The sequence below is a fragment of the Stegodyphus dumicola genome, chromosome X1 (assembly GCF_044657685.1).
Source record: "Stegodyphus dumicola isolate Sdum_Otavi_A_Nest chromosome X1, ASM4465768v1".
In the NCBI taxonomy this organism is placed as follows: domain Eukaryota; kingdom Metazoa; phylum Arthropoda; class Arachnida; order Araneae; family Eresidae; genus Stegodyphus; species Stegodyphus dumicola.
Genome location: NC_140780.1, coordinates 237,609,750 through 237,626,014, shown reverse-complemented (window position 1 = coordinate 237,626,014; position 16,265 = coordinate 237,609,750). Strand labels below are relative to the sequence as shown.

The 16,265-nt window shown below is 34.5% G+C and overlaps 1 protein-coding gene across 3 annotated transcripts in view; it reads left to right on the top strand.

Annotated features, from left to right (window-relative positions):
* The window catches only part of LOC118181553 (putative polypeptide N-acetylgalactosaminyltransferase 10), a 185,451-nt gene that overhangs the window by 41,451 nt on the left and 127,735 nt on the right, over nucleotides 1-16,265 (top strand). The gene's annotated exons all lie outside the window — the stretch shown is intronic.

Genomic DNA, 16,265 nt, shown 5'->3' with positions numbered 1-16,265 from the left:
TGGAACAACAGGAACATGGAATAACAGGCAATACAGGAATATAAAGCATGGAATAACAGGAGACCAAAACTATTATTTTTAGCTCTACAAAGAAATATCCGCATCTGTCCTGTACATCAGAATCATGATCAAGCTCAGATCCTCAGATTTATATTGAAGAATAGCAACTTAACGCAGTTATAACAATTTTTCTGAACTTTAAAATAAATCAGATTGTTCTTGTTAGCTCTTTCGTGTAATTTGCAGATCATAACGCAATATCGTTGCGCTATTAAACTTTCATGTTTTTCAAAATCGATTACTACATTATATGCATTTTTTCTTCAATAATGTAAATCTCTTTAACGCAAGTTGAGTATTAAGCTTTCTATGATAAATATTTTTCAGATATTTTTTCCCTTACTTCTGGAAAAGAGGAAATATCTGAAATCTCTTGGTAACAGAGGGAACGGATATCAGACTTTGATGTTAATATTATTAATTTCGGGCTAAATTTTGTGTTAACTGATGGGCTGCTAAAAGCAGGGTGATATATGTTGTTAAATGTCATCTGACATAGAAAATATTTTCCTATAAGCTGCACGCGGAAGCTGATAAGATTATTTAGTCTTTAAAATAAGATAGATAAATATACGAAATTTTCCTAGTATGTTAATTATTGAAACAATTTATATTATACATGTATGTTATTTGAAGCTCTGAAATAATCGTATATCTGAATAAATGTATCACAGCCTGTTTAAAATATGATGCCAACTAGAAAAAGAAAAGAACGAGGATAAACAAAACCCTTTCACTAGTTCTAGAATAAATAAAAGGTTTTACCTTCCATTCGTTCTACAATTATCAAAATGATTTGCCATTTCTCACGTTAATATACTGGTAAATTTAAAATTAGAGAAAAATGCAAACTTGGTCCAGAGTAGAATTTGTATAAAATGTTATCAGTTTCGATGTCGATTTGATATAGGTCCTTATTTTTGAGGAACAAAGGATTTTTGCAAAGGAGGGTACAGGCAACAATCAGATTTACAGGTAAACCAATAGGCGGAGCAGAGATAAAACGAATGTTGTGACATTTATCAAGAATACGGTAAGATTAAATGATTAAGGCAAAGCAACTCGAGGCCTTTTTTGCCTATGAGGAGAAATGCTTTAGTGGAGGCCTTATTAAGGGAAACCGGCTCGTATTCACATTAAACATGGGAAAAATACGAAATTTTCTATGCTTCCAGCCTATTCGCCAGGATTGAGCCCGGATTGTGCTACCGGTGTTCAAGGATCTTACCACTTGGTCGCTAATGGATGAAACATGAAATGAGAAAAGGCCTAAGTTGTTAAAGTTTTAAAAGCATCCCATCATTAACTAAAGAAGCTCAATTTTTGTTGTGAAAGGCTACAAGGAAATCCTTTTTCACTACTGAAGAAGTTTTGAGGACAATGTTCACAGAAACAAATTCAGGAACTGTGGTTAAGTAATAAGCTAGGATAAGAAATTTGTTCATTTCTTTCTTTCTAACGTGTTCTTTGATGCGAATTCTCAACACCCTTTTAGTTTAGTAGATATATCTCAAAAGGCACCGATAAGAAATGCTATTCAGTCCTCAAAAATTAAAATCGGAGATGAGTCTTTTAAGAATCGAAAAAGGAATTTTATTAATATGTCCCCAAAATGTTCTAAAAGTTGAACTTACGAAGATTCTACTCAAATCGCTTGGAGACCATAAGTATTGATATTTTCTACAGCGTGATTCAATATCTTAATTTCCTGTTGCGTAATTCAATGACTTAGTTTTCTTACTGTGTAATGTGCAGGGGTGGATAAAAATTTGGAAATACCTTGTAAAATAAATGCTCGAAAGAATAAACGTTTTTTTTTTACCTAAAAATGAAAGTTTTTGCAGCTATAATAAAATATATGTTAAAACAACAGGTTGCCCCAGTTAATTTCAGAACATCACTCTGTGCAACAGCAAGTGACTTTGTGAAAGCTTGCATAGTTTGAAGAAATGGGGGTTTACACAATTCGGAATTTCAGACGGGAATTCGTGCGAAGAAATTAGTTGTAGTTACATTTTCTCTAACTCTTTCATTATTTGAAACGTAGAACAAATAAGCCAAAAATGCAAAAATTAACCTTGAATTTTTCATTTGTAATTTTGACACTACGATGAGAATATTTGCGATAAGCTTTAATGTTGGAGTACTGAAATCCCTAAAATTGACAACTCACATCAAAGCAGAACATTTCAGTTACGATAAAGGAAACCTACCTTATTTAAGCAGCTGACACTTGAAAATGCCTCTCTTCAAAAAATTGGAAGGACTCGAATTATATTAATTTAATATTTTAATAAATTTTCTTTTCATTAAAAAAAGTTATTTTACAATAAAGAAATTTCAATAGATATTTATGAACTATGTAAATCAACTTCTGTATTATTAGGCCCAATAGTTGCAGTATTGGTAAGACAGCTTAGCACTGGTAATTCGTCCTTTGTTCGGTTTCCGGCAACTAGTTTCAGCGAAGTTTCTTGGGTTTTTTTCTATAAGTATGATCCAGATTCTCTTAGAATGTTTTCCACAAATCAGACTTTTCCATAAGAAAAATGCTTCGAGTTTTTTTAATCAATTATTCGTATTTTAATAATACTTTGAAGAAATTCCTCTTGTAGAATATGTAGCTAAAAAATTTCAGCTACATGTAGGATAACCGCATTTCCAATTTTCGTGACAAAATTTGATGCGATTTACTAGGCATCTAATGATTTTATAATGTATCATAAGTTATTCTTTCATCATTGTGGTGGTGGTGTGGTGTATTTAATTATGGCAAAGCATACTAGGGCTATCTGCTTAAGGGAAGGGATGCCTTTGTGGAGGACTTGCTAAGAAAAACTGGCTCGCATACACGTTACACATGGGGAAAACCACAAAAACACCCTGCAGCCAGCCCGTTCCTGGGATTCGAACCTCGGACCGAACTACCAGTGTTCAGCGACTTTACCGCTCGGCCGCTGGTGGGCCTTTCATCTTTGTTACTCTCAAAGATGGAGAAAAGTCTTAAAAGAATCATTTATTTCCAGATCAACAATCAAGTACAACATGATAAATGCTTGCTTAGTGTAAGTGAGCTAAATACCAAAATTCTTTCCCAAGATATTTAAGCATCTGTTTTTAATTTTATGTTTATCAATCCTTTGATAAAATTGAAAATGTAAATATATTTATTTTATCTTTCTAGATGCAAATACAATTCGTTTTATCTTTGTATTAACATAAACATATAGGTACGGGTTACCCAAAAATAAGCGTAATGACGACCCTTCAAACGAGCATTTCGTAGTTACGGATAGTCCTGCTAGGCCCTGCTAAGGATTTCACTGTCCTGTTTGCTAAGTCAAATGAAGCTTAGTAAAGTAGTTTTGACTTCGCCGTGTTTTGCGCTGCTCGCATTATCCTGCCATTTTTGTCATATGTTATCAGAAAAAACAAAAAGTACCCGAGGTTTCTCAGAGTTAAAATGCCGAAATATCAAATAAAGACTGCCACTCCTTGGATATCTATTGACAAGCAGAAGCAAGGGAAACATGAAAAAGTTCGACAGGTTACTAACATAGCTCTCCGACAGACTATTCACAAGATTTCAGAGGAGACTCTCCTTATTCGGTAATTCCTAGAAACTATCAACATGATGCTTGAATCTCATTCATGCTGCACGATAAATCTCGCTCAATTTTTTTCTGTTTCTATGGATAAAGAAAGCATTGAAAAGCAAATCAGTATATAAAAACAATCCAAATCGTATGGATCAGGTGCAAGAAAATGCTTTTCTTTTGTCTCGAATAATAAAGCCGGTCGAGAATACCAGAGATGTTTTTATGCTATTAGAAGCGGGCAAAACTATAAGAAAAGTGTATCGATACTAATGGAAACTATAGGAAAAGTGTATCGGGCAAAACTATAGGAAAAGGGTATCGATACTAATACACTTTGAAGAGATCTAAAATATATAAGTGTTAAGTCCAATATAATTGCTTAAAAATAATTCTGACTAATTTTGGGTAAACCCTCGAGCCCAAATTTAATCGGAATTATTTTTCACTCTTTTGCAGGATTTTTTTTAATTGATCTGAATTACTTTTAATTTTTTCGCAGGATTCTTAGAAATGTCAAGCTTGTGGTTAAAACGTTTGAGCGGTATATTTTAGCGCTACGAAAGTAACGTGTAAACATAAAAATAAGAACAACGTGCAGGCGAATTACCGTACCTTAATAGCGGAATGTGGGTCATAGAAAGATTAATTCCAATACAAATAAATAACATTTTTCAGTTACAAAATTAAGGAGATATGTTTAGTTAGGCCAGAATAATATGAGTTTCAAATGAACAAAGTGCTTGTGAAAAGATATTTCTGACAGGTAGCATGCCATTTTAACAGTAAGTGTATGTCTAACACGAAAACACAAGACAAAGCGACCATTCGCAGCTTTCCCGTCAAGTTAATCCTACACCCTGGCCTCTTCCTGAAGGATAATATCTTAATGTTCTACTTAGGAAAATAACTGCATGAAGATATTTTTCGCAAGACTGACACAAAACCTACCTTATTCGGCAAATAAATGAATCGGAGTAGCCTATGTAGATGTAAGCTTAAAATTTCGCTATCTATGGGTAGACAGTACTAAGGCGGTAGTTCCCAGATATAAAATGGTTTGATTTTTTTGGCGTATCATAGAGTTAACGCGAACGGTATATTAGACTTTTTGCATAAAAATATTGTATAATTAAAATAATAATAGCAAAATTCTTCCAAAGCGCATTAAGCGCTGATATAATTTCACACACCGACAATAGACAGTTCCAAACAAAATTAAAGGATGCTTAGAATTGCTTCTAATTTATGCGACTACCACTCATTGGTAACTTGATTTTTGAATATTCTTCTTTTACATTTATATAAGTATCGTTTCACGTGACTTTACTAGAAGCTTTGCATTAGAAAATGCTAAACAAATATCATAAATTAAGACACAATAACACGCCGAATAAATACTAATTCAGAAGTCAAACAACAAACATCAGCGTTATATTTTCAAAATTTTCGCAGGACTAGTTTCGATGGTTTTTACCGAACCACCATCCTCAGCTGCAAAACCGCAAATGAACAAGATAGAAAATAATGACTAGATAAATCTTATCTAGTCTATCTTGTTCATTTGCGGTTTTGCAGCTGAGGATGGTGGTTCGGTAAAAACCATCGAAACTAGTCCTGCGAAAATTTTGAATATGTAACACTGATTTTTGTTGTTTGACTTTTGAAATATCATAAATATTGAATCGCAATACTTGCGAGTTGCATTTGCCATTATTATTAAGGAATCTGATGTGGACATCACATGAGTTTCTTGTACCGCCTATTAAATTAAAAAACAGACACTTTTTGCTGAACTTCATTTAAATTTAATTATTGTAACTTGACTAACCGATCCCTCAAGGGAAGTTGGAAATGACATCGAAAATTGTAAATATTTTTTAAACTGAAAATATTTGTAAATTTTTTTCGTACGGAAGTCAATTGTCTTATCATGTTATATATTGATAAGGTGTATAAACTTTCCGAAATATAAGTACCAGGATATCACGTTAAAGATTAGATTTCGTTATTTGTCAAAAATTATTGTTTGGTTTTTAATTTGGCAATGCCAAAACACGAAACGTTCCGTCCTTTAAAACACTTCTGAATTTGAAGTATACGACTACGACCAATGATTGCGAAAATAAAGACCAGGGTAAGGAGTTTTAAGCAAGGTATGGCGGGGGCAGTATATATGTGCGCATAATTATATATGTTTGTACTGTCGGATTGCAGTAAAAAAGGGAGGTGCACGAGTAGATGATATAGAAATTCCATAAACATAATTTCAACCTTTTATTGCTAATCGTTTTAAGTTAATGGAAATATAGACAGACGTCACGAAAAAAATGCCTTTTGAGTCCATTTTAGATCCTTTTTTCAATCCGCTTTGGAGAAGAGTCTTTTATTATGTCCGTACGTACAACACGTCACCGAAACAGCCGAACGTTTTTGCGATTAAAGTACTTGCTTTACTTCGTACAAGAAAGTAAAAATTGTTTGTTTGTTCCTGGAATTTCTATTCTTCACAATTTAGACATGTCTTGGGAATATGAGTGAAATTCGGAATGCTTTTAAGACTTTTAGTCCTAATCCAAACATTTGCTCACATAAAAGCAAATGTTCGTTTCGATCCATTAATTGGTGTTCTCATCACTGAGTAGCAAATATCCATACTATTTTTCCTTTTTATATGTTACCAGGGAGATGCGCATTTATAGCCTTATAATAAATATAAATTCAGGCTATACATTACGCATCTTTCCGTGTGTGTAAGTACTTAATAAATTGTTGACTGTAATTAGAAGAAATATAGGCGTTTCCTAAAAAATGACCATTTTAAAGTTCTTTGAACGAAAAGTGAGAATTACTTAAACACACATAGAAGACTTACATATAAAATCTTTCTTTTGTAGAATAATATTATTAATACAGTGCCTTGTAGTACACATGATTTGGCTCTCAGTTAGAGCTGAAGTCATATTTATAAATGATTAAAAGATGCATTTCCGGCTAACTCTCATATTTCGAATTTCTATGATTCTAGAACTTTCTTTCAATAGAGGTATCGGAAGTGCAAACTGCAGAAATGGGTTTCACATACCATGAATGTCGATTTATCCGGTCAGGTTTATTGGAGAAATACGCCTAACCCTTTATTCCCAGTCACGGTCGATCAGGCATCCAGGAGTTTATGTGGCTAGTTAAATTTGCATAGATATGGCCACATGAAATCGCTGTAAACTTTGAAATTGTCGTTATTTATTGCTCTCCGAATGTGAAACTCTCGCTTCCGCTCGGAAATGCACATGTGTCTCGCGAGCACTCGAAGTCGAAGTTAACTGTTCAGAATTTTCAAGTTCTGCTTCAAGTTGAAAATGCGATCTAAATGAATATTAAGCTTCGAAAAGCGGAATAATATTTCATCTTTCATAGATGTGCGCATTCACGAAAGCATTTCAATTTATTTTCTGTTTTTATGTTCCCTAAAGAGATTTGTTAAATGGGGGTAAAAAGTAAATGGAATAGTATTGTGACAGAAAATTTAATCATGAGTCTGGAATTTAATTTTTAACGAGCGTAAAGAGTATTTTGTTTTCCTTAAAGCAGAAAATTGTTACACTTGGAAATTAAAATCGCAATTTACAGGATAGCTCAAATAATATAATAGCAAATAAAGGCCTCTATTTAAAAAGCAAAAGGGATAGGGAAATTATTGTTTGTTTGAAATAAGTGAAATTTTATATGCATGGCCTTTTAAAATTCTTGTCTTATGCAGTTTCTGGTATACTGTAATTTTCGAAACCCAGTAATTATATAATACAAATAGAACACTATAATTATAGTTTTAATTATATCAATAATTACTGATTTTAATTTCTTAAGTGAATTTTGCCTTGTAATATGTATTTTAATTACACCCATAAAAATTAATTGCAAGGATTAAAGTTTGAATTTCATAGGACGCCACTCGATAACATTTGCTGTGAATTTTTCTACATCTAAACTGAATCTCATTTTAATTGATAATTGTGAACCATATTCTAATGACTAATTTCCTGCGGAATTTTGCTTTTCAACATCCGCAAATGATTACGTCCTGTGACTGTATCAGTATAATGTACTTCTGTAAATAATGCGCCTGTATTTCACTTAGAAGATGTTGATGATGCCATGCGCAATATTTTGTCGATGCAGGGTTCTAATATGTACCGATTAAACATAAAACCCTAATTAGAAGAAATTCAATAATTTAAAACTGTGTATTTTGTCGATAATATTTCATTGAATTCATGTAAATTGTAAGGTTGCAATTCATATCGCATATTAATATATTTTACTTCAGTAACCGTTGCAGTCATCATGATGTTGAACATAGGTGTGCGAACGTGTACGCAGCCAGTCGCAGAAGTATCGGATGGCGTTTTTTTTGGTATGGATTGCAATCCATTTTTAAGCAACTAATTCCTTAATGATCTTTGCTAGCTACGGTTGAGAGCGGAAATGAAATCCAGTGCTCCATACATGGTCGATGAATCAGCACTATAGGGATCTCGCTGGCCTCAGTAACACGTTATTGCTTTAACATCCAATACCGCAACAGAAACACGAATGATTATAACTATGGGACACCCTACATGCTTCAGCAGCGGTATGAATGTTAGCTACATGTTATGGGATACAGAGATGTGTTTTTAAAATAAACCCTTTTGGATACTACTTGTGAAAATTAATGCAACGGGTTCACACTCATATTAATGCAAACGTTTTCTGCCGTGTTTTGTGCTATAACAACGGTGGAGTAAGAAATCCTTAGAGTGGTACCAGTGATAGATGCAGCTTCCTCCTAATTCATCAGGCTCCTCCTCATTCACATATAATCGTCACTTGTGACCAGGCAGGAATAACTTCATCTGTGAACACCACAGATCTCCATTTAGCTCTTCAGGAGACTCTAGTTTGACACCAATAAACACACTTACAAGGGGGATTTAGGAGCGGCAAAATTCTTAGAGCAAAGTCAGGCATTGGGCGGCGTACTTTCCAAACTAGGGAGCTTGCACAAGGTTGTAAAATATCTCGCGCTGACCCTGGTAGCGATATTTCTCTAGTTATAGCTTAAGAGTATGGGCTGCGATGTACTCGAATTCGCTTCATGATTATTTTCAAATGACAACGCTCCCAATGAATTTTGAACTTATGTCTTTTCCTCTTTCTAATAATATTTCTTACAATATATTTTTATGAAAAACTATTTATACGTCTTTATGAATGGAGTTAATAAAATAACGAATTTAAATAATTCGCAACATAATTTTAAAATCCCTTTAATTGCTATACGTAGTATTAAATTTTACTTTGCATATATTTACTGATGACTCGAGGCTTGATATAAATGGCGTTATAGGAGCTGGTATTTCCTGTGAGCATTTCTCACACTAGCTGTCTCTGGAAACGTACAAGACTGCGTTCGATGGTGAGACTGAGGTGATTAAAACTCCTTTGACCCATGTAAATGCTCCTCCTTTCCTTTCTGAACCGTTTGTCATGTTATCAGACTCTTAAGCAGCAACACTGAACATTGCTAACAGTTGTCGAGCTCCTATTTCTACATCAGTAATGCATTGTAGATTCCAACTACGAGAATTGCATGAGAAACATAAAATGGTCGTTTTGCAGTAGATTCCTTCTCATTGTGGTATCCTCAGAAATGAAAAGGCAGATGAGATGGCCAAAAGAGGATGCCATATTTTTCAAGTTTCAAACGGCCAAGTTAGTTTATAAGTCCGTATCGTCAAAAAGCAGTATGGCCTTCACGGCCAAGCAACTGTCACAACTAAATGAAAGAATAACAGATAAACTCTGAGAAAGTGACATCCATAATCTCCCAGACTACACCAGAAGTAAAGTTGTAGCTACTTTTCGTCTAGATACAATGCATGACTGATAATATGCACTCCTTCACAACTTCCAAACAGTTGATAGTCCTGCCTGCTCCTTTGATGCAGTGAGGAACGCTGGGCATCTCATCTGCGCAGCTCTCTCTCAGAACAGTGTTTTTGTCAGACTGGGAGGCTAAATACCTTTTAAATAGATTGCAGATTTGATCTTGTTTTTCCTTTATATACAACTTTTATTCATTACATTTTTCTTTTTGTGTAATTCTTATTTGTACTTCATATTTTTCTGTATGAATTATTGTATTGTGTGTTCTACTGCATAATTATTGCGTTTTTTATAGTTTTTGGATCTCTGTATGGCATAAAGATATTTATCTCCGTATTGCCAGCTGCATTATAAATTAAAAAAAGAGTATTAAGATTTACTAATTTCAAGATTTTGAATTCTTAAGTGCCCTTCTTACTTTTCAATAAAAATGTATTAGTTAATATAAAAATATGAAAAACAAACATTAAAATATATTTCTTATTTATATTTTGCTAACAAATAATTTTTCGAAAATCCGCTAAAATATTTAGAATCAGAAAAGGCATGTCTGTGATGATATGTAGGCGCTTTATTTTTACCAGTATGTTTAGTACTCCAATATATTAAAACTGAGAAAATTTTTGCACATCTTTATTTTCTACTACTATGTTTAGAACTGACGTGTTTTCTCCAACGATGTTCTCTACGACGACGTTTTCGTCACGATATTTTCATCCGTAACTGATATTCAGTTTAAACAGTACTTAAGTTGATTTTATTTTGAATGAGATTTTTTTTTAACTGATAATTGTTTTAAAAAATTCTCTGCGGAATATGGTATTATAGTTATTCTTTTTAAGCAAGAAGTTTTAAACATAAATTCAAAAGTAATTTAGAAGAAAGATGATGAAGACTTTTTCAAGAGCTTTTTGTTTACTGAGCGAATAAAATATTCCTAAAATTGCTTAAGACCTAGTAATGATTCTGTATCGAGCAGCAAATCTAACTCAGAAACACTGCCATTTCAAGACATGACAAATATTTTTCATAATATTATCTATTGCATCATGGGATCTGCTACTGTGTGTTCGCGTACAAAGTACTATCGTAAAATAAGGAAAGTATTTTAGAAAGAATAAACTTTTAATTTAATGTTTCTAGTTTACAACATACATTACTTCAGAAGAGTTTTGTTATTGTTACTAACGACGGCCTTCTTCTTCTTCATAAGCTCCACAGCCTGTTACAGGTTAAGGCTGTCTCTCCAAGTTTCCTCCACCTGATCCCATTCAGCGCAATAGCCTTCCATCGGTTAACTCCAATTAACCTTAAATCTTGCTCGACATCATCTATCCATCTGGTGGGTGGTCTTTCTTTTCGTCTTACTCCCTCAGTTCTAGAAAAGGTTATCTTTTTGCTTGGAAATGCATCATCATATCTAAACACATGGCCCAGCCATCTGATACGAGATGCCTTTACGATTCTCACAATATCATTTTCACCATATTTCCAATATTTTCCATATAGTTCGTGATTATAGAGAATCCTCCACATACCATTTTGTTTTAATGGTCCAAAGATCTCTCTTAGGATTTTTCTTTCAAAAGTGGAAATCAGGTCTTTCTCTGCCCTGTTAAGTAAACGACGGCCTAGTGTTTACAAAAAAAAAATTACAAATCATCAAGCAGGATATCAAAATTAAATAAACGTAGTAATTGAAAAAAAATTAGTTAACTTATTTGCAATTCTAGGCGAAATTTTGTGTGCTACATTTCCCATTAAAATGTTTGTTAGCTTGTTTTGTAGAGACATTAGGTTAATTTGGAAACAGGCAAGATAAAAAAATGATCAATCGCCTTCGCCGAGAATCGAACCGCTGACTTCTGGAATACCGGCCCAGCGTGCAGAACCACTACACCACGAAGGCACGCTAAGAAGGCGGGAGAAATACCTTATATACTCCCCCTTTTAAAGGGTGAGTGAGATTTTTTAGGGGACCCTAGTCGCCAAATTCTGGGTGTGGAGAGTCATCATCCACTGGAGGCCTTGTTCTCTGGTTAACAGTCATCATCCACAACTCTTTTCAGTTCGGGCGCCACTGTAGCGACATTAGGTTAAATGGTGTGTGTGTGTGATTATGGCAAAGCCTCGAGGGCTATCTGCCTAAGGGGAGGGATGCCTTCGTGGAGGACTTTCCAAGGGAAACTGGCTCGTATACACGTTACACATGGGGAAAACCACGAAAACGCCCATGCAGCCAGCCTGTTCGCGGGATTCGAACCTCGGACCGAACTACCAGTGTTTAGCTACTTTACCGCTCGGCCGCTGGTGGGCCTTTTAGGTTAAATGGAAGCAGGCAAGGTGAAAAATTAGCAATCGCCTTCGCCGGAAATCGAACCACGAAGCCCTGGAATACCGACCCAGTGTGCAGAACCACTCCACCACGAAGGCACGCTAGGAAAGCGGGGGAAATACCTTGTAGTGTAACCACAACCAACTATGTCAAAACACTTGCGGGCTATGTAAATAAAGGAAGAGATGGTCTTTGTGGAAGGCTTCTAAGGAAAACCTGCATGTATTCCCGCTACGCATGGCAAAGCCACAAGCATACACATGCAGCAAGCCCGTTCTATGGAATTTGAAATTCAATTTTATCAGCTCAACCACTGAGATTAACCTGTGAGTTCGCATGGGAAAACATTGCTATTTGCTAGTAAATTTTTATTGTCTGTACGCTTTGTAAATAACATAAAGTTTTTATAATTTAATTAAAAACACGAATTTGGGAGGCATCATTCCTGTTCCACTAACATTGGACATGTTTGATGAGAAATCACACTAGCGATACAGACTGTAACTTCTTTATTAAGCAAGATTAAAATGATATAACAATGCAGTTACGATCAAATGGTCGATTATAGAGGACTGAGCGGATAATTCTTTCAACGGGTATTCAAAGAGAACACAATTAAAATATAGATTGTCAAACTGCGCATAAAATATTAGATGTATCTGACAGAAATTGGTATGAAAAATGCTCAATCAACCATAAAGGGCATGCAATAAGTACGTGAATTCTATGGTAATGGAAAAAAGGTGTTTTGCGTGTGGAGCGAGATTAGTCTTTTACAGTCTCCACGACAGTACAATCCATTTCTGAGAGAAAAAGAAGCTACTAAAAGGCTAAAGAAGCAGGCAATTTAAAATGCTTCATAGTTCGTCTGGAAACTTTTCAAAGTTAGTTTATGAAAAATTCGTACTACTTAAGTTAGCACTTTTTCCTTAGGGAAATAATGTAGACCGTAGATGAAGAAAATTTGAATTACATCCGTTGAACATTAATTACCTAAGGAAAGAATTTTTACTAAAATATAATCTGAAAAACTTAACAAATAATTCAAATTGCAAACGAGAGAAAGTTATCTGCATGAAAGGAAAACTGTAAATAATTTCCTGATTACGAAAACTTTTTACTTTGACTACTGTTCTTGTCATAAGCTTAAACTTTCCTGAAAAAGATTTCAGCCTTAATTTCAATTTCTTTGCATGAATTTAAAATTAACATTGAATATATATATATAAGCATTTCTTAATTTGTCAGTTAAACAAAATAGGCTCATGATTAAAGCAAAACTAACTAAGATTTGTTTCTTGATCACAAATGCACTCATTGATTTTTTAAATCAGAAGGTGATTGAGCAGCGAAAGAAAATGCAATTTTCTTCCTAAAATAACATTTTATCAGAGCATTAAACACGATATTTGAATCTGTGTGCCCTATGCGGTACTTCAGGTGAGACATACCTAAGCGCTGTTCTGACATTGAGAGACAATGTAATGTATGCATAATGTATACGTTGTATATACGTTGTAAATGTAAATGTATGCAGAGATTCTTTGTATGAAGGCAAATTTATATATAAAACTTTACTATTAGTTTTAATGCAGTTAGTAACAAGAGCATTCCCACGCCTTATTCATGAAATATATTTATAAATTATAATATGCCTTATTTAGGAAACTTATCCTACATTGCAAAATCAAACAGCATATTTTTTCCATGAAACTGGTAATAAGAATCAGGAGCGAAAAGACTTTGAGCAATTAGATACAGAGTTTGATATCGGACCTTTGTTGGTACCGATATGGAAATATATTTGTGTGTGTGTGTGTATTTAATTATGGCAAAGCACACTAGGGCTATCTGCCTAAGGGGAGGGATGCCTTCGTGGAGGACTTTCTAAGGGAAACTGGCTCGTATACACGTTACACATGGGGAAAACCACGAAAACACCCATGCAGCCAGCCCGTTCGCGGGATTCGAACCTCGGACCGAACTACCAGTGTTCAGCAACTTTACCGCTCGGCCGCTGGTGGGCGGAAATATATTTAAAACACCTGAAACAAAATAAAATCAGCTCGACATTGAAAGTTTTTTTTTTTTTTTTTCAAATTAAATTGGTATTTAGGAGTCAGCGTGGTTAGTGCTATTTTGTTGACGATCAGGAGTAATATCGAATTAAAAATCATTAGATTTTTTACTGCATTCAGATTTCTGTTCGACTCACGGTAGACAAATAAACAATCATGCTAAACTGTCTTTCTGAATTAAGTAAAAATGCTCATAATCACTACTCATTTTAATTCCTCGCCAGAGCACTTTTATTTCTGAAAAATAAATTCAGTTTATGAGGTTATTTTATTAACCAATTATTATGATGTATACTCTACTTTTCGTAGTCTTCACTTAAAATGCAAATTAGTTGTTTTGTGTATTTATGCTCAGGGTCGGAATGTTTAGATTAAAGCTTTTGGTATCTGCGTTTTGGCAGAGCTGGCGATAAGTAGCGTTACCTACTTATCGCCAGCTCTGCCTAAGTTCCATTCCGGGCTTAGCGTATTGTTAGCCGACGTTTTAAAATAGTAGCTATCTGATCCAGCTTAAGTAGTTTATTCCATATACAGTCTGTGACTACCCTTATCTACATTTGAAATAACTTTCTGTTACGTTAACTTAAATACCCGCAAAACGCAGCGGTTCGTCTGTTTCACAGGCTGTGCTTTTCTGCTAATTTAAGAATTAAATAAAATAGTTATTTTAATCTTCTCACGACTGTGTTATTTCTTATAGACAAAGTGATAACGCGTAGTCTAGTAGAGTCTGCAGGACTTTCACGCAAACTTCTAAGGTACACTTAAATCATGCAATTTAAAGAAAACTATATTAACGATAAAAAGAATTGTTCTGGCATTTTAATACTGAGTTTGGATAGTGGACTATTCAAATTTGATTTGACACTGTAACAAATTTGATTTGAAATGTAAATAAACTGAATTTTCTAAAGTGAAGTGTAAATGTAAATAAATGCTCATTTTAGAGATTGAAGACCATTATGAACTTATAGAACTAAGGACAGAAAGCGTGACGTCATCTTTTGAAAATAAGTATAATATTAAATTACATGACACGCTGTAAGATTCTAGCCAAATTGGTTGTTCTTTGCAGCTAGAGTACTGGAGAAGCGTGTAGCAACTAATCCCTTACTGCCCTAAACCTTTAATAACAAGTTCAAAGAAGAGTTAAATTACTCTTTTATTCGACTCAAGAATATTTACAGTAGTCCATAACGGGCTTACAAGACGCTTCCACTCGGGTTTAAGATAAAAAATATGAATATAAACTAATGTTAACTAAACTAAAAACTAGCCGAAGTTGCTGGCCCTTATTTAAAGCTCATCGGAGAATACTAGCAGGTACATAAAAATACGGCCTAACGAAGTAAGATTTGGCTTAAAGCAACGACGTGGCCAGAAGGCAGAACACGCCCTACTAAGAACTTTTAAGCTAACATTAACATAAAACTTAAAAATCACTTAAACTGAAGGCTTTGAAACAGAAAATGTGTTCCGATTTTCCGATGTTCAGACTATATTGAAGTTATGCAAAAATTTTAATAACCGACATTTTAACTCTTAATGCGTTTTAAATATCTTTGAATATGATTTTCACTTATTTTTGCAATGAAGCTAAATGTTTAAACATACATCTTTGTATACGAATGTGTATCTTACTGTAAAGCTAACAAATCAGAATAACCGTTTGGGAAAATACGAGATGTTATGCAAAATAATAAATCTACACTTTTTTCGAGAAATTAAGGTAAAATCACAAAAATAGAGATAACTCGTTCAAAGATAAGCCAATCCATAATAAAATTTGAATATGTTGTGAAATAAGAGTTGCTAACCGCACTCTGAAAATTAGTGGCGCTGCAGTCGGAATACGTCATATCCGAGGAGCATAAAATTGCGTGTTTGAGAGCAAGTTTGCAAATTTTGCTGCGATACTGAGATAAGAACTCTGTGATAACAAGTTTGTAACAATGACCTCCAGGCATCATTCGCCAGATGAACAGTGATGGTGAGCCATTGGGAGAGTAGAGGCAGGTTAAAGTCAGACAGAAGTGGCTGGGTGGATAAATGAGAGCCGTTCTGTGGTTCATAGACTTTGGCAACAATTTCTAACCACAGATTCGGCATCCAAGAGGTTCAACCAAGAACGGCAAGCGCCGATGACAGATATTTCTTGTTATGTGTATGAATGACTAGAACCGCCGATCCAACTCAAGTGCCTCCTTCCTGCAGTCACCGGGAGGGTTAGTGTGAGCGTCAACAGTGCGTAGAGGCCTTCACGAAGGA